This window comes from Myotis davidii, unplaced genomic scaffold (assembly GCF_000327345.1).
Source record: "Myotis davidii unplaced genomic scaffold, ASM32734v1 scaffold473, whole genome shotgun sequence".
In the NCBI taxonomy this organism is placed as follows: domain Eukaryota; kingdom Metazoa; phylum Chordata; class Mammalia; order Chiroptera; family Vespertilionidae; genus Myotis; species Myotis davidii.
The window spans coordinates 3,646,566-3,662,252 of record NW_006284843.1 but is presented as its reverse complement, the minus strand read 5'-3'; the positions used below and the strand labels follow the sequence as shown (position 1 = coordinate 3,662,252).

Here is a 15,687-nt window from a genome sequence, read left to right as displayed (position 1 = left end):
AGATCATTCTGGCCAAGATGTGGAGGCTAAAGTGGAGGAGGCTGGGGCAAGATTAGAGGCAGAAGACCAGTGAGAAACAGAATTCCTCCAGGATACCTTTGTATGTCACTATTACTTCCCCCATCAGGGACTATTTATTCTAAGGGAGGAGGAAAAAGAAAAGAGCATTAACTTGGTCCTAAGAAAGTCAGCACAACACCCTGTGAAATAACCCCCTGTAGCTTGACCAGTGGTGTCAGCTGCACAGGACTGCACCCTTCAGGCCTATGTTTTAAAGAAACTTCTAAACCCAAGGCTTGGTGACCCATGAGCACCACCAAGTGTGACTTAGTACCTATAAAATGCAGATCACAAAAGAAACTCACACTTGGAAATACCACACAATTTCACACTTCATTTTCCCAGTTCTCAAAGTCATTTATTAATTTCCCATCAAAACATAAAGCCACATCAAGGTTTAGTTACCTCCGGAAGCATGGCACCTCTCACAAAGCCTGATAAAAGCTTTAATAATTAAAGACTGACTTTGAAAGAAGGGCACCTAAAATTCTTTGGCTCAATGACTTTGTGCAGTTTAGTAATACAAACGGAAAACATGAGTATCCCTGAATAGAAGGAAGCTATGGATGTCTGATCCTAATTAGTTTAGATAACAGGGCAAATCAAATCCCCAGATATTTAAAAGGATGGAAATGGAGCTGTCAGGTTTGATGACAGGCTAGGCTGTGGACACAATAAACTTCACACCTTATCAGTAATTTCTCTTACATATGAATGTAGGAAGTAGACAACATTACGCTGACAAAAGAACAGCTGAGTGCAAAGCACCTCTTTAATATTATGCTTTGACTTGAGTTTGTCTCTTCCCACACTTAAAATGTCTGTCAACTGTCCACCTACGGATGGATCCCATGCTCAAACTACACCCTGGCAATGGTCACCTTCCTCTCTCATTCCATGTGCCACTGGAGTGCAGTATCCTAACCACATCTGAAACACTGTTGTGTAAGGTATTCTTAAGTCATTTTAATTGCAAACAGCCAGCACAGAGATTCCTTTTATTCTTGCTGTGCAGTGAGTAATCCATCAAAAACAGCTTTAGCATCACCTGGAAGCTTATTAGAAACTAGAGGCCTGGTGCTGTGCACCAGTGGGGTCCCTCGGCCTGGCCTGCGGGGATGGGCCAGAACCGGCTCTCTGACATCCCTGAGGAGTACTGGGTAGCGAGAGGGCAGTTCTAGGATGACACACCCAGGAACTGGGCTCCCTCCTCTCTGGGTGCATCACCCAAGAACCGCAGCTGCCAAGTCACTGCAGCTCAGCAACCCTGCGTTGAGTGTCTGCCCCCTGGTGGTCATTGTGTGTCATAGCAACCGGCTGGATAGTTTAACAGTGAGATGGTCACTTAGGCTTTTATATATATAGACTAGAGGCCCGGTGCACAAAATGTTGTGCACTCGGGGGGGTCCCTCAGCCCAGCCTGTGCCCTCTCACAGTCTGGGACCCCTCGGAGAATGACCATCTGCTGGCTTAGGCCCGGTCCCCAGGGGATTGGGCCTAAGCTGGCAGTCAGACACCCCTCTGGCAGCCCAGAAGCCCTCAGGGGATGTCCACTTGCAAGCTGGGAGCAGGCCTAGCTGCAGTCGGACATCCTTAGCGCTGCTGAGGAAGCGGGAGAGGCTCCCACCACCACCACTGTACTGGCAGCCGTCAGCCAGGCTTGTGGCTGAGCAGAGCTCCCCCCGTGAAAGCACACTGACCACCAAGGGGCAGCTCCCGCAGTGAGCGTCTGCCCCCTGGTGGTCAGTGTGTGTCATAGTAACCAGTGATTCCCAGTTGCTCTGCTGTTAGGGTCAATTTGCATATTACCCTTTTATTATATAGGATAGAGGCCTGGTGCATGGGTGGGGGCTAGCTGGTTTGCCCTGTAGGGTGTCCCGGATCAGGGTGGGGGTCTGCTGGGGTGCCTGGCTAGCCTAGGTGAGTGGCTGAGGCCCATTTTCAGACTGGCCACACCCCCTTCAGGGTGGGGGTTCCCGCTGGGGTGCCTGGACAGCCTGGGTGAGGGGCTGATGGCTGTTTGCTGGCTGGTCAAGGCCCCCTGTGGGGACCCACACCCTGAAGGGGCTGTGGCCAGCCTGGATAAGGGGCTGATGGCTGTTTGCAGGTGGGCCACAACCCCTTCAGGGTGGGGTTCCCCCCCTGGGGTGCCTGGCCAGCCCAGGTGAGGGGCTGATGGCTGTTTGCAGGCTGGCCAAGCCCCCCAGCAGGGACCCTCACCCCATGAGGGTGTGACCATCCTGGGTGAGGGGCTGATGGCTGTTTGCAGGTGGCCACAGCCCCAACCACCCAAGCTCCCAGTGGAGGCTGGCTGGAAGCAGGTATCTGGGGTTCATTTAGCTTCTATAATTGAAACTTTGTTGCCTTTGTGGCGGCCACAGCCGGCCAAAGCAGGCGGGAAGCTTTGCTTCCTCCATCGCTGGGGCAACCAAGCCTCCTGCTTGCTCCAGCTCTGTGGCTGCTGGCGCCATCTTGGTTGGGTTAATTTGCATATAGTCACTCTGACGGGCTGGTGGGCATGGCTTGAGCATAGCAAAGGTATGGTCAATTAGCATCTTTGTCTTTTATTAGTGTAGATAGTCCCAGGCCCTACCCAAGACTTCAATGTGCATCTTACCAAGAGCTCCAGGTGATCTTATGATATTTGAGAAGCACTGCCAGACAGTTTTGGAAAACACAATTGAGGAGAGTTTGACTAAAACCTAAGATCTGATCTCAATATTTTTTGCTAGTTGGAAGAAATGGCTTCCAAGTCCTGCATGTAAACATGACTGTTATTTACATTGAGCTGGACTTTCCAGGAAGATGGTATGTGCTGTGGAAACACAGACAAACCTTGAAGCCAGTGAGCTCTAAGTTCAAATCTAAGCACTGCTACTCATATGCAGTGAGACCCTGGGCAAGTTACTTAACCACACGGTTGAGTCTTTTGTCCCTTTTCCCTTAAGTTGAAGGGGCCATTAGTTTTTTGTTTGTTCTTGTTTTGTGTGCTTTTTAGATCATTGCACCTCATATGCATTCGAAGAAATAATGCAGAGAGATCCCATAAACCTTTCTCCCAGTTTCCCTCTATGGTAACATCTTGTACTAGTACAACAACACAAGGAGGAAATCTGTTCTCCATCCCTTATAAGTTTGCCATTTCAAGAAGGTTATATAAGCAGACTCATACAATGGGTATTCTCATGAGACTGGCTTTTTCACTCAGCATAAGTGCCTTGAGATCCATCCAAGTTGTTGCATGTATCAATAGCTCATTCCTTTTTTACTGTTGAGTCCTATTTCACGGCAGAGATGTATCACCATTCAACTGTTCACCTTCTCAAGGACATTTAGATTGTTTCTAGTTTTGGGCTTTTACAAATAATGCTGCTATAAACAGGCATATCCAGGATTCTATGTGAACATAAATTTCTATTTATCTGGGATAAAGGTTCAAAAATACAATTGCTGGGTTATACGGCCATTTTGTGAGAAACTGCCACACTCTTTTCCAGAGTGGCCTATGCCTTCATTTTCCCACTAGCAACATATATGAGTGATCCAGTTCTCCAGAAACTTGACAGCATTTGGTGTTAATACTTACTCAATCAAAACAGTTAGGAATGTGAGAAAAAGTAAACAATGCACAGGCTGTCACTATTTATAATTTTGGCTTATATGATAGGTATGTAGTGGTATCTCACTGTGCTTTTAATTTGCATTTCCCTAGTGGGATGTGATGTTGAGCATCTTTTCGTGTGCTTATTTGCCATCTGTGTGTCTTTTTCAATGTAATGTCTATTCATGTCTTTTGTCCATTTTGTAATTTTTTTTTTACTGTTGAATTTTGAGAGTTTGTTATATATTCTAGAAACAAGGCCTTTGTCCGATATGTAGTTTGCAATGATTTCTTTCAGTCTGTAGCTTGTCTTTTTATCCTCTTCACAGGGTCTTTTGTGGAGCAAAAGTTTTTAGTTATTCATATTTGTAATACCTTAACTAATAATAAAAAAAAGGAAAAAAAGTTTTTAGTTATTATGAGGTGCAATTTATTGATTTTTTTTTCTGTTATGGATTGTGCTTTTAGAATTTTTCATCCAGCCCTAGATCCTGAGGATTTCTTTATATTTTTTTTCCTAAAAGTTCTATAATCTTATGTTTTACATTTAACTCTGATACCCTTTGACTTAATTTTTTGTATAAGTTGTGAGTTTTATATTGAAGCTCTTTTTCCGACCTTTGAATGTTCATTTGCTTGTGCCATCATTTTGACCTGCACACTCAACTTAGAACTTTGCAAGAAAAAAAAAAATCAAGAGTTGCCAGAGGCCAGTCCATCCTTGCTGCTTGACACAGTCGCTGCAGGGAAGAAACATCTGCACAGCATATGTTTCAAGGGACCTGGCATACTGTTCTTAATATGTTTACTCCCCTTCTTAGCGCTATGTATTCTAACCAGGGTCACCTCCCTGAGAAAGGTTGTTTCCCCAGGTGGGGCTGTTTCCCTGGAGTTAGGAATTAACAGGACTAAGGAAGGGAATAAATCAGTAAAACCTCCTAGTGTTACAGAAATACCATGTACTACTTATGAAGAGCTTAAACTAAGACTGCTGGCAATAAATTTGGGATTTGCTAGGCCCACATCCCCAGGGGTCTACCCACCAGAGAAAGCACCAAAGCCTATGGCCCTGAAAACCCGCCGACACAGGGCAGTCCCAAGGAATACCACCAGCAAGGCTAAAAGGACATAACCTTTACTTGGGATAATCTCCTTCAGTTACTTCCTTGTAGCTTAACAGTAGAACAGTAGAGTAGTGACCTTGGAATAGAGATAACAAATAGCCCTAAACTTTGGACTAGAATGGATAGGATTGAAATCAACAGAGCTAGATAGAGATAAGATTTTTGGCAAAGGTCAGATAAGAAACTATGGAGATGAAATAAGGAACTGTAGAAGATCAAGGGAGGACCCAAAACATAACATGATGTGACTATAAAAGCATGCTTATAGGATCAAATTGTATTAATACAGACATAACAGAAGAATAAGGAGAAAACCTGACTATGCTGATTATCTGAATGCTATCTCCGTGTCCTTCATTCTTCGCCGACTCCATCCACACCTTTGGGAACCCCTGGACCGCCGGGGCTGGACCCCAGCAAAGAGTCATTATATTGAATGTACATATTAAATGTAAGCCACCACAGTTCTAGAAACATTAAAATGTTTCACCATGTCTGCGATCATATCTGGTGATGCATTTGCTCACAGGTTAGCAAACCCTGATGCTATAGTGGTTCCTTTAAAATACCAGGCCCAAGGAAAGAACATTGTTCAACAGTACCATAAAAGTCACTTGAAACAACCTATATATTAATTGTTTGCTTCTTCTCACATTTATAATTATACTAGAGGCCCAGTGCACAAAATTCATGCATGGGGAAGGGAAGGGAGATCCCCTCAGCCCAGCCTGCAGCCTCTCCAATCCAGGACCCCTCAGGGGATGTCCAACTGCCAGTTTAGGCCCAATCCCGGGGACCGGGCCTAAACCGGCAGTCGGACATCCCTCTCACAATCCGGGACTGCTGGCTCCTAACTGCTCACCTGCCTGCCTACCTGACTGCCCCTAACTGCCCCCCCATTCCAGCCTGATCACCCCTAGCCACCTCTGTCTGCCAACCTGTTTGTCCCTGTCCCCCCGCCGGCCTGGTCACCCCTTACTGCTCCCCCATGCTGGCCTGATTGCCTATAACTGCCCCCCCTGCCGGCTTGGTTGCCCCCAACTGTCTCCCCCCTGCTTGCCTGGTCACCCCCAACTGCCCCTGCTGCCAGCCTTGTCGCCCCAAGCAGCCTGCTATTCAACCGTTTGGTCGTCCCTCACTAACACCCTGTCGGCCTGGTTGCCCCATGCAGCCTGCTGTTCAGTCATTTGGTCATCCCTCACTAACCCCCCTGCCAGCCTGGTCACCCCACACAGCCTGCTGTTTGGTCGTCCATTCAGTTGTGACGGCCCCTGGCTTTTTATATATTAGGATTGATTCAGTAAATAATGCAATGACTCATTACATTTTTGTTGTTTAAGACGTAAAAAAACATAGCAGTACTCAGAATGAATTGTGAAAGACTACCTCACACAACAACACCCTGTATCAATTCCATTTCTTTAAATAAAGTAACTTCTGTTAACAATGTTGCATGTATTCTTCAGTCTATTTTCCATGCACTTATATGTACAATAAGTCCTCACTTAACTTCTTTAATAAGCTTTGTGACTTTAAGTAAAATGATGTATAATAATCCAATTTTGCCATAGGCTAATTATATAAACAAAAATTAAGTTCCTTGGGCATCTCATTGATCAAAATGACATTGAACATACCGATGTTGAACAAAACAATGTTATGCAAGGACTTGCTGTATGTGGATTATATTTACCTAAATTTAGGTTGTATTTTGTGAAATCAAATGATTAACATATTTTCTTTTGTGTTTGTCTTTCACTTTTAAGTCCTTCCCCCACGTTGACATTAGCTGAATCATGGTTTCGTTTTTGAGAATAACTATTGAAGCCATCTGTAATATGTTTTCGTGTATGGCATGGAATAGGAATTAAATCTTAGTTTTCACAAATAATTACCCAATTTTGTGTATGGCTATATTAAACCCTATGTATATAATCTTGACACATTCTTTGTATCTATATAAATGTAAACGTATTTTCCAGATACTTATTCTGTTTTACTGATTTACTATTCTTTTTTTTTTGGGGGGGGGGGGAATGGGTCAGATTTTAACTTTATAATGAATACCTTTAGACACCTGACAAGTCAAGTTTTCCTTGCTTTATCTGTCAATATTTTGTTGGATATTATTATTTCCAGCTTATTTTTCAAGACAAATGAATGAATCTATATTTTCAAGTTAAAAAGCAAACAAACCAACGGTCCTATTGAGATTCTGATTATGACAAAATTTATAAATATTACAGAGTGCTCTGTATTTTTGCAACTATTCATTTATGTCCCCTAGCAAAGTTATAAAATGAAGATTAAGAGAAATTATTGAGAATGCTCCCTAACCTTACTTAAAACACTAAATTTTATGCCTCTCTCTTTTAACTTTTAAAGCTCTTTAGGTCTTTATGTACAGACAACAAAACCACCACAACTTTCAAAAACAGAGAAATCACAAATGCCTATGTTCTAGTAACTACTTAGTTTGATTTTTTTAAATAATAAGAAAATAATTATCCTTATGCTATAAAGTAGAGAAACAACAGTCTCTCTGTGTATATATTTGTAGGCATGTGAGAGTGAGCAGGTGGAGATAGTAGAAAAAGCAAGGCTCGATTCTGGGTCCTCGAACATATAAATAAACAGTGTGTTATTACTTCAAGTGCAGAGGACAACTGTTGTAAGAAATGCAAAAATATTTAATGTTGAAAAAGAGAAGGTATTAATCCAGCAATTATGCTAAAGACAATTGTTAGCATGAGTGGCCTGAAAAAATTAGGAAACTTCACTCTAAACAACTGAATTTTAATGAAGCTTATAATGGGTATTTACTATTCCCAATGACAAATTGCCTTAAAATAAAAACAGCTCGATGACACACTATTCCTACACTGAAAGGGAAAAGGTAAAATTAAATAGAGTATTTTATTCTACTCTTCCAACAATTAAACTGGCTTAATTATTAAGTGAAAATATCCACCTGTGACAGAGACCACTAGCCTTACAATATCCCTTTTCCTTTTCTGCCTTTATAACAAGAACTCAAATTTTTAGCTGGACATATTGCTGCTCAATTAAAGGACGACATATTCCAGCTTCAGCTGAAGATAGGTAAAGCCATGTAGCAAAGCTTTGTGTGTGCTTCCTTGGCTTCTTCTATCCTGCTGGCTAAGGGGACATGTGATTGCTGGAGGTTTAACTACTAGACCATGAGGACAGGAATTATATTATAAAGACTAGGGGCCCAGTGCACAAAATTTGTGCAGGGAGGGGCTGTCCCTCAGCCCAGCCTACACCTCCTCCAATCTGGGACCCTTTGGGGGATGTCCGACTGCCGGTTTGGCCTGATCCCTGTGGCCTAAACTGGCAGTTGGACATCCCTCTTACAATCTGGGACTGCTGGCTCCCAACCGCTTGCCTGCCTGCCAACCTGATCAGCCCCTAACCACTCCCCTACCAGCCCGATCGCCTAACTGCTCCCCTGCTGGAGGGATCACCCCCAAATGCCCTCCCCTGCTGGCCATCTTGTGGCTGTGAGCACCACCATCTTTTAGGGCTGGCAGTCAATTAGCATATTCCCTCATTGGCTGGGGTGCCGCCATCTTTGAGGGTGGAGCAGTCAATTAGCATATTCCCTCCTTATTGGTTGTGGATGCTGCCATCTTGAGGGCGGGGTAGTCAATTAGCATAGTCCCTTCTTATTGGCTGTGAGCGTTGCCATCCTTGAGGGCAGGCAGTCAATTGGCATATTCCCTCCTTATTGGCTGTGGGCGCCACTATCTGCGATGGCATGAGGGTCAATTAGCATATTCCCTGTTTATTAGATAGGATGAAAGAGGGGTGAGCTGGAAGGAGCCTGGGTCCCTGATGATATACAGGAAAACCATACCGTCCTCTTATCTCCAAAGGAAATAAATCTCTTTCATTTGTGATATAAATTAACTTCTATCTTATTGAAGACATTTTCATTTGTTTTGTTAGATGCACCTGAACCCAATAAAAATTATATACCATTACTGACCAGTAAGATCAAAGTTTGTGGTCCCAGTGTATTAAACTATTTTTGTACAAATAGTGCTCTTGATATTGTTATTGTTATAAAAATTTGCTATGTCCAAGTGAATATATTTTAATTAAAGAATTGTTATGTCAAACATTTCCAAGACAAAATAATTACTATTTTCTCTAGACTTCGTTTTATCTATGGTTTTTTCCATCAACATGAACATTTTTTTAAAAAATATATTTTTATTGATTTCAGAGAGAGAGGAAGAGAGAGTTGGAAACATGAATGATGAGAGAGAATCATTGATTGGCTGCCTCCTGCACACCCCCAACTGGGGATCAAGCCCACAACCCAGCCATATGCCCTTGACCTGGAATCGAACCCGGGACTCTTCAGTCTGCAGGCTGACACTCTATCCACTGAGCCAAACTATCCAGGGCAAGATGAACATTTTTTAATAGAAAAAAACACATAGTTATAAAAATCATAAGCAACAAATAAAGATAATCCAATTTTCTTCCCTTTTAAGTATCATCATTAAAAAAGAGTTTGGATCAGTGTGGTTTCAAAGAAAAGACTGTATACTAATTTTATGTATATTAATTTTTATGTAAAATTACATGTACTGTAAATATATTAATTTTACATGTACAGAATATTTGGATGCTAATTTTTGCTTTACTGCTATGATTAGGACTTCTAGTACAAAGGTGAATAGAAGCAGTGAGAGTAGACACACATCTCATTTCTAATTGTAAAGGGAACACTTCTAATGTTTCAGCATCAAATATGACATTTACTGAAGGTCTTGGTAGAAATCCTTTATGCAGAATGATAAAAAAGTTACTTTTCTATTTCCAGTTTGCTAAGTGTTTTTATTATGATAAGATACTGGATCTTATCAAACACCCTTTGGAAGTCATTAAGAAAATAATGTTTTTTCTCCTCTAATCTATTAATGTGGGAATTGCTTTAACATTTTTTTTCCGATGTCAAGCCCATTCTTTAACTTTAGATAAAACTTCTTTGGTCACAACAAATGTTTTAAATACATGGCTGGATTCCGTTTTCATTATTTTATTTAGGATTTTTAGCATCTAATTTTACAAGTGATATTTGCCTTTAATTTTCCCTAATCATACTTCCTCCTCTAGTTTTGACATCAAGGCTGTCCAAGCCTTATATAATGATTTGAGAAGCAAACATAATTTTAGTCTCTAGATCAGTTTATATCAGATTAGAATTGTTCATAGAATTTTCTTGTAAAAATGGTTAGGCCTTCTTGGATTTTTAGTCAATAAGATTTTTTAAACAATTGATTGATTCTCTTTAATGGTTACAGACCCTTTTTATTTTCTATTTCTTCTTGAGTTCTATTGAAATATTTTCCCAAGACTATGTACATTCGGACAGTTTCACTGATTATTTCCATGCAATAAAAAGAGCAGTGAGTTTAAAGGGCCTTGTTTAAACTCCCAGTTCCATTATTTACCAGGCATTGTGTTCCAGGCTCTGAATCTGCTTCCTCATTTATTAACCAGACATAATAATTCCTAGCTCAAAGAGCTCTTAGGAGTATACTTAATTGTTTGATAGTGTACTGCAAGCACTATAGACTATATGACATTATACTCTTAAAAGACATTACTCTAAAACACAAATAAATAATAATTATGATATTCCACCACTAAAGCCTTTGGCTATGGGATAGGAATTCAAATTGCAGACTCTTGGAAATGGATGATCAAGTAGTTTAAGAATCTATCATTATCTACCTCCACAGAACACCTAAAGGACCAAATATCCACTACATCACAATGTAGCCCTCTCTGTCTCTGGAGAGCTACACTACTTAAAAGTTCTTTATGCTGAGCCACAAGATCCTACTCCCCACAGCCCCATTTGGTCTACTTTTTTCTTTTCTTGGAGAGAAATCAAGTTTTTGCTATAACAACCTTAAAATATTTAAAGTCAATTATAATCTTCTTGCCAATAATGGAAAGAATATGGATTTGGAATTAAGACAGGTGGTTTTGCTATGTGAAGATTGCTGTTCTTATAAAAGAGACCCTGGAGCGCTCCCTCGCCCTTCCTCCATGGGAGGGTACGATGTAAAGATGGCCATCTATGAATCAGGAAGAGGGCTCTCACCAGAAACCAAATCTGCTGGGGCTTGGTCTTGGACTTCCCAGCTTCTAGAGCTGTGAGGAATAAATTTCTGTTCTTTATAAGCCACCCTGGGCCTATGGTATTCTACTCCAGCAACCCAACTGAACTCAGGCAAGAGGATTATGGTCTATTTTCATATTTGACACTATTCTGCACTTCATTCAGAGGTGCCTCGGAAGCCATACAAGATGTTCTGAATTTGATATACAGTATAGTGAATCCCCTTTGTTTTCTTTTCAAAGGGGAGATTCTCATTCCTCACTCCCATCTATAAATTAATGAAGAAATGTATTATAGTTAGAGTCACACAAAAATCAAGAAGCACATTAAGTCTAGATAAAACATGGGATACGTTGCAAGATTATAAAGGTAACATTTGACTGAGACTCGGAGGTGTCAGGGAGTGAGCACATTGGATATCAGTAGATGTTCCCACATAGGTGAAAAAGCTGCAGCTAAGCAGCCACAAGGAGGCCAAGGTGGTTGAACCGAGATGGGGCAGGTCAGGCAGGTAATGGAGAATGGATCTGTAGGGCTTTAAGGTCACTGCAAGGACTGTGGCTTGTGCTCTGTGTCAAATGGAGAGTCACTGCAGAGTCTGAGAAGAATGACATGACTGGATTCCCATTTCAAAAGGATCACCTTGGCTCCTTTATTGAGAATGAACTGAGGAAAACAGAGGAGCAAGGGTATAAGCAAAAATGTTATTATTTTCTGATGTAATTCACATTGGTTCTGTCCAAGGTGGTTGAAATGATAAGTGCAGTGGTCACCCCTTATCCATCGGGGATACATTCCAAGACCCCCAGCAAATGCCTGAAACTGTGAATAGCACCAAACCCTATCTATATTGTTTTTTTCCTATACATAAAGTTTAACTGAAATATCAGGAAAAGTAAGAAATTCACAATAATAAAACACAACAATTATAACAATATACCATAATAAAAGTTATGTGAATGTTGTCTTTTTCTCTTTAATAATTGATCAGATAACTTAGGTGGCTACTAAGTGAGTAAGAGGCAGGTAGAATATACAGCGTGGATGTGCTGGAAAGCGATGAGTCAGTCGCAGGTGGGACAGGGCAGGATGGTTTGAGATTTCATCATGCTACTCAGAACAGTGCACAATTTAAAACATGAAGTATTTTATTTCTGGAATTTTCCATTAATATTTGTGGGTTAGGTTGGCAGTGGGTAACTGAAACCATGGCTAAGATTAAGGGGAGAAGCTACTGTGTTTGGATTCTGGATATATTTTGACAGTAGAGAAAATAGAATACCCTAATGGATTGTATATATGAGATGCAGGAGACCTATGTTAGAAGAAATCTCAACCAGGAAAAGTCAAGAAGAGACAAGAAAAAAATAGATGGGGTTGTAAGAGACCTAGGGAGAGACCTGGGGAAAAATATTGATGAGTTCCTGTTCTTCAACCTCAGCTAGTGATAATAAAACCCATGACCCTTTAACACAATGAAGAATATACTCCAACAAGAAAACAGAACACTTCACTCAGAGGTGCCTCTGGAGCCAGACAAGGTGTTCCAAAACTGATATATAGGATAGTGAGTCCCTCTGGTTTTCTTTCAAAATGAAAAGAAGAGGAAAAGACAAAAATGCAGTAATACAATACAGTGCAAACCTTGAAGATTGATATCATCCAAAGCTATGGGCTAAAGATATTCTGTATAGTGATATTTTTTACAATAGCGTGTGTTTTTTATAGGTCAAAATAAAGAAGACCTGTTCTGTCTTACACTGTATTTAATGTCCCCTGTGTCTTGGAATGCCAGAACATCTCTCTTTGTGAACTGTCACATCACTGCTGATGGCAGCTTTGTCCCGGCAGCAATGATTATTAAGCAGAGCCGCTACACAGCATAAAAGTGAACAAAGAGGGCACCAGAGAACAAAAATAAAGAATGAAGCGGGGGCGCTAATATTAAATCTGATAGTGGAAATGCATATTGCACTCTTTAATTATAACAAATACCTATATTTAAAGGTGACAGGTTTTTTTTCTCTTTTTCTAAAAAAGTATATGTAGACTTCTGTAAGGCTAATTTAATTTTCCTTCCTTTTTTCTCTCTGTTCCAGTAATCTAATTGCATATTGTTATACTGTGCCAACAGCTCTCCCAGGAGAAGAGGGGGAAAAAACCAACAACATAAAACTGCAGAAACCGGCACCCATCTGCTCCTTTATCACTGGCACCATTTCAATGATGTTTATAATTCTTTTTACAGTAATGAAGTATCTGCTCAGTGGTTAATAATTCAAAATACAGTAAAACTAAACCAAACAAATGGTCCCAATATAAGAAATCAGCATAAGAAATAAGTTTGGACATAATGCAGTAGCTGTCAGAAGGAAGAAAAGCAACATGTTTTATGGGCAGAGCACCGAGGTGTAGATTAAAAGATGTAGTGTCTACTCAAGAATGGCAGCGGCATTTTTTTTTCTTCTGAAAAATCTGATTACATTACTGTTAAATCATTTGTTTGATGTCTTAGTAATCGAAAATTGCCTTCTGGGAGCCACCTTCTACCCTGTTATTGCAACAACTGATATTTCTGTTGGATCTGTTACATCATCATGAAAGATGGATTTCATCGGTGTCAATCCAAGAATCTCTTCTCCACCTCATCTACCCAAATCTCCTTAACTTTTCACCTTAAGCCTCTGCATTTCAAAGACAGAAAGGATGCTTCCCACAGCTTATTCACCAAATGCATCAACTGGCACAATTACCTACATATATACTTTTACTTTCAACCACTAAATATATTTCAAATGCACCAGGATTGGAAATAACTCTCACATAGAGAGGGTTTAACTCTTTCCAATAATAAATCCCTAGAATTCTGGGGCAGAGAAACAATGATTCTACATGGAATCCTTGAATATAAACTTTGAAAACAACTGGAACTGGATTTGATAGAAAGTACTAGTAAATGAAATTTCGCATGGAGAGGACTTCTAGCAAGGTTTTCTCTCTCTTGACCTGGGCGGTGGTTCCATAGGAGTTTATAGCTATTCTTTAAACCATCTGAGCACTAGACATGCATCTGTATGTATGACCAGACAGCTGGTCCTACATATCCACAAGTTTTGCAGCCACAGACTCAATCAACTGCTGATCAAAAATGTTAGGAGGAAAAATCTCAGAAACTTCCAAAAAACAAAAATTGATTTTGCCTTGTACCAAGCCCTACGTGAGTCCATATGCATGAATGATGGTAGGCATACCTTGCTGTAGCCTGTACGCAAATATAGGCTATGTGCAAATACTACTCCATTTGATATAAGACTTCAGCATCGCAAATGTTGGTATCCGTGGGGGTCCTGGGATCAATCCCCTGTGGATACCGAGACATAACTGTACGCCACATTTAAAAAGTAATAAAATTTTCTTTACAGATCTTTTAGGAATTTAAATACTTAGGTGTACTTCTAATGAGATTCAGGGAGTTGGAGGTGGTATTTCAAGGTATGTTTCAGACTCTGATTCTATATTTATTACATATTAGTCAATCCATCACTGTCAACTCTCCATATTAAAAAATATTTCAAGATGAAAAACCAGAAACTCCTCCGTCTTAATCAAGATTTTAAAGCAAGAATTAAAGACATTCATGATATATGTGTTATCATTAATGAATGTGACTATGCTAAGAAGCTGCAAATTTGCCCTCTCTGCCCTATTTTCTTCCTATTTTATTTACTGATGATAAACACAAACTTATTATGAACTATCCCCTTTGAACTCACAATACATTAAAAACAAAAAAGCAGACTTCGACCTTCAGAGCACAATTACAATAATGCCACATTTCTCTTTTAAATAATAAAAATTATCATGCAAGTAAAGCCTTCAGAGTTTAAATAAATTTCTCTGCCATGCATGAAGAAAACAAAATTTAAGAAAATTATCAAATTATAACCATGTCTTTTCTTCCCTTATTTCCATTATATCTCACTGAATTTATCTGTTTACTGCCTTGTAATTAGCATTTTAGAAGGAACTGTATAAAAATGTTCTTAAATGTTGCTCTTTTCACACACACACAAAAAAATAAAGTGAAGTGTTTGTGGTGTTTATATTCTTTCCCGTTTTAGGGAATAAGTCATATCCAAAGAACATAATGGCCATTTTGTAAGGCTGGTATAATTAAAAAGAGTGAAATCATATGTAGACTTTAAAAGACTTTACCAGTAATAGTGGAAAATGCCATAATATTTAAAGACAATCACTGGTAATCTGTAAATGGGTGATACTTACTTTTTAAAAAGCAAATGGAAAAATGGCAAAGAGTTTTAAAATTGTAAAAATGAACTCAAAGGTGACGGAAGAAATTAAATTAAATTTACAAAAAGAATGAACTCACTATCATCAATTTCTTTCCATCTTAGGCGTGGGCAAACAAATAAAAGCATGTGTAATTAAATATTCAAAATATAATTTCTATTTTTAAATGTTGCATTAAAATGTTTAAAATTTCTTTCCATGAAAAATTATAAATACCTACACTGATTCCTATAAATGGGTGATGACATCATCCATATAAAATATTTCTTCAGGCCCTGGCATTTTTCTCAGTGTTACAGTATAATTTAAGGTAAGCCACATAATGGATTGCATTATAATGAATCATATAGATCTTCAAATGACTTATCTAATTTCACTTTACAGTCTAAAAGCACATATATAACCATGTTGTCTCTCTACATGTC

General features: G+C 39.8%; 1 long non-coding RNA gene across 1 annotated transcript in view; it reads right to left on the bottom strand.

The window, feature by feature from the left end:
- Positions 1–14,207: 14,207 nt before the first annotated feature.
- Positions 14,208–15,687, bottom strand: part of LOC107181711 — a 40,984-nt gene continuing 39,504 nt past the window's right edge. Inside the window, exon 3 of the long non-coding RNA XR_001512406.1 lies at positions 14,208–14,312. This is a non-coding gene — a long non-coding RNA (uncharacterized LOC107181711). The remainder of the gene's footprint in view (positions 14,313–15,687) is intronic.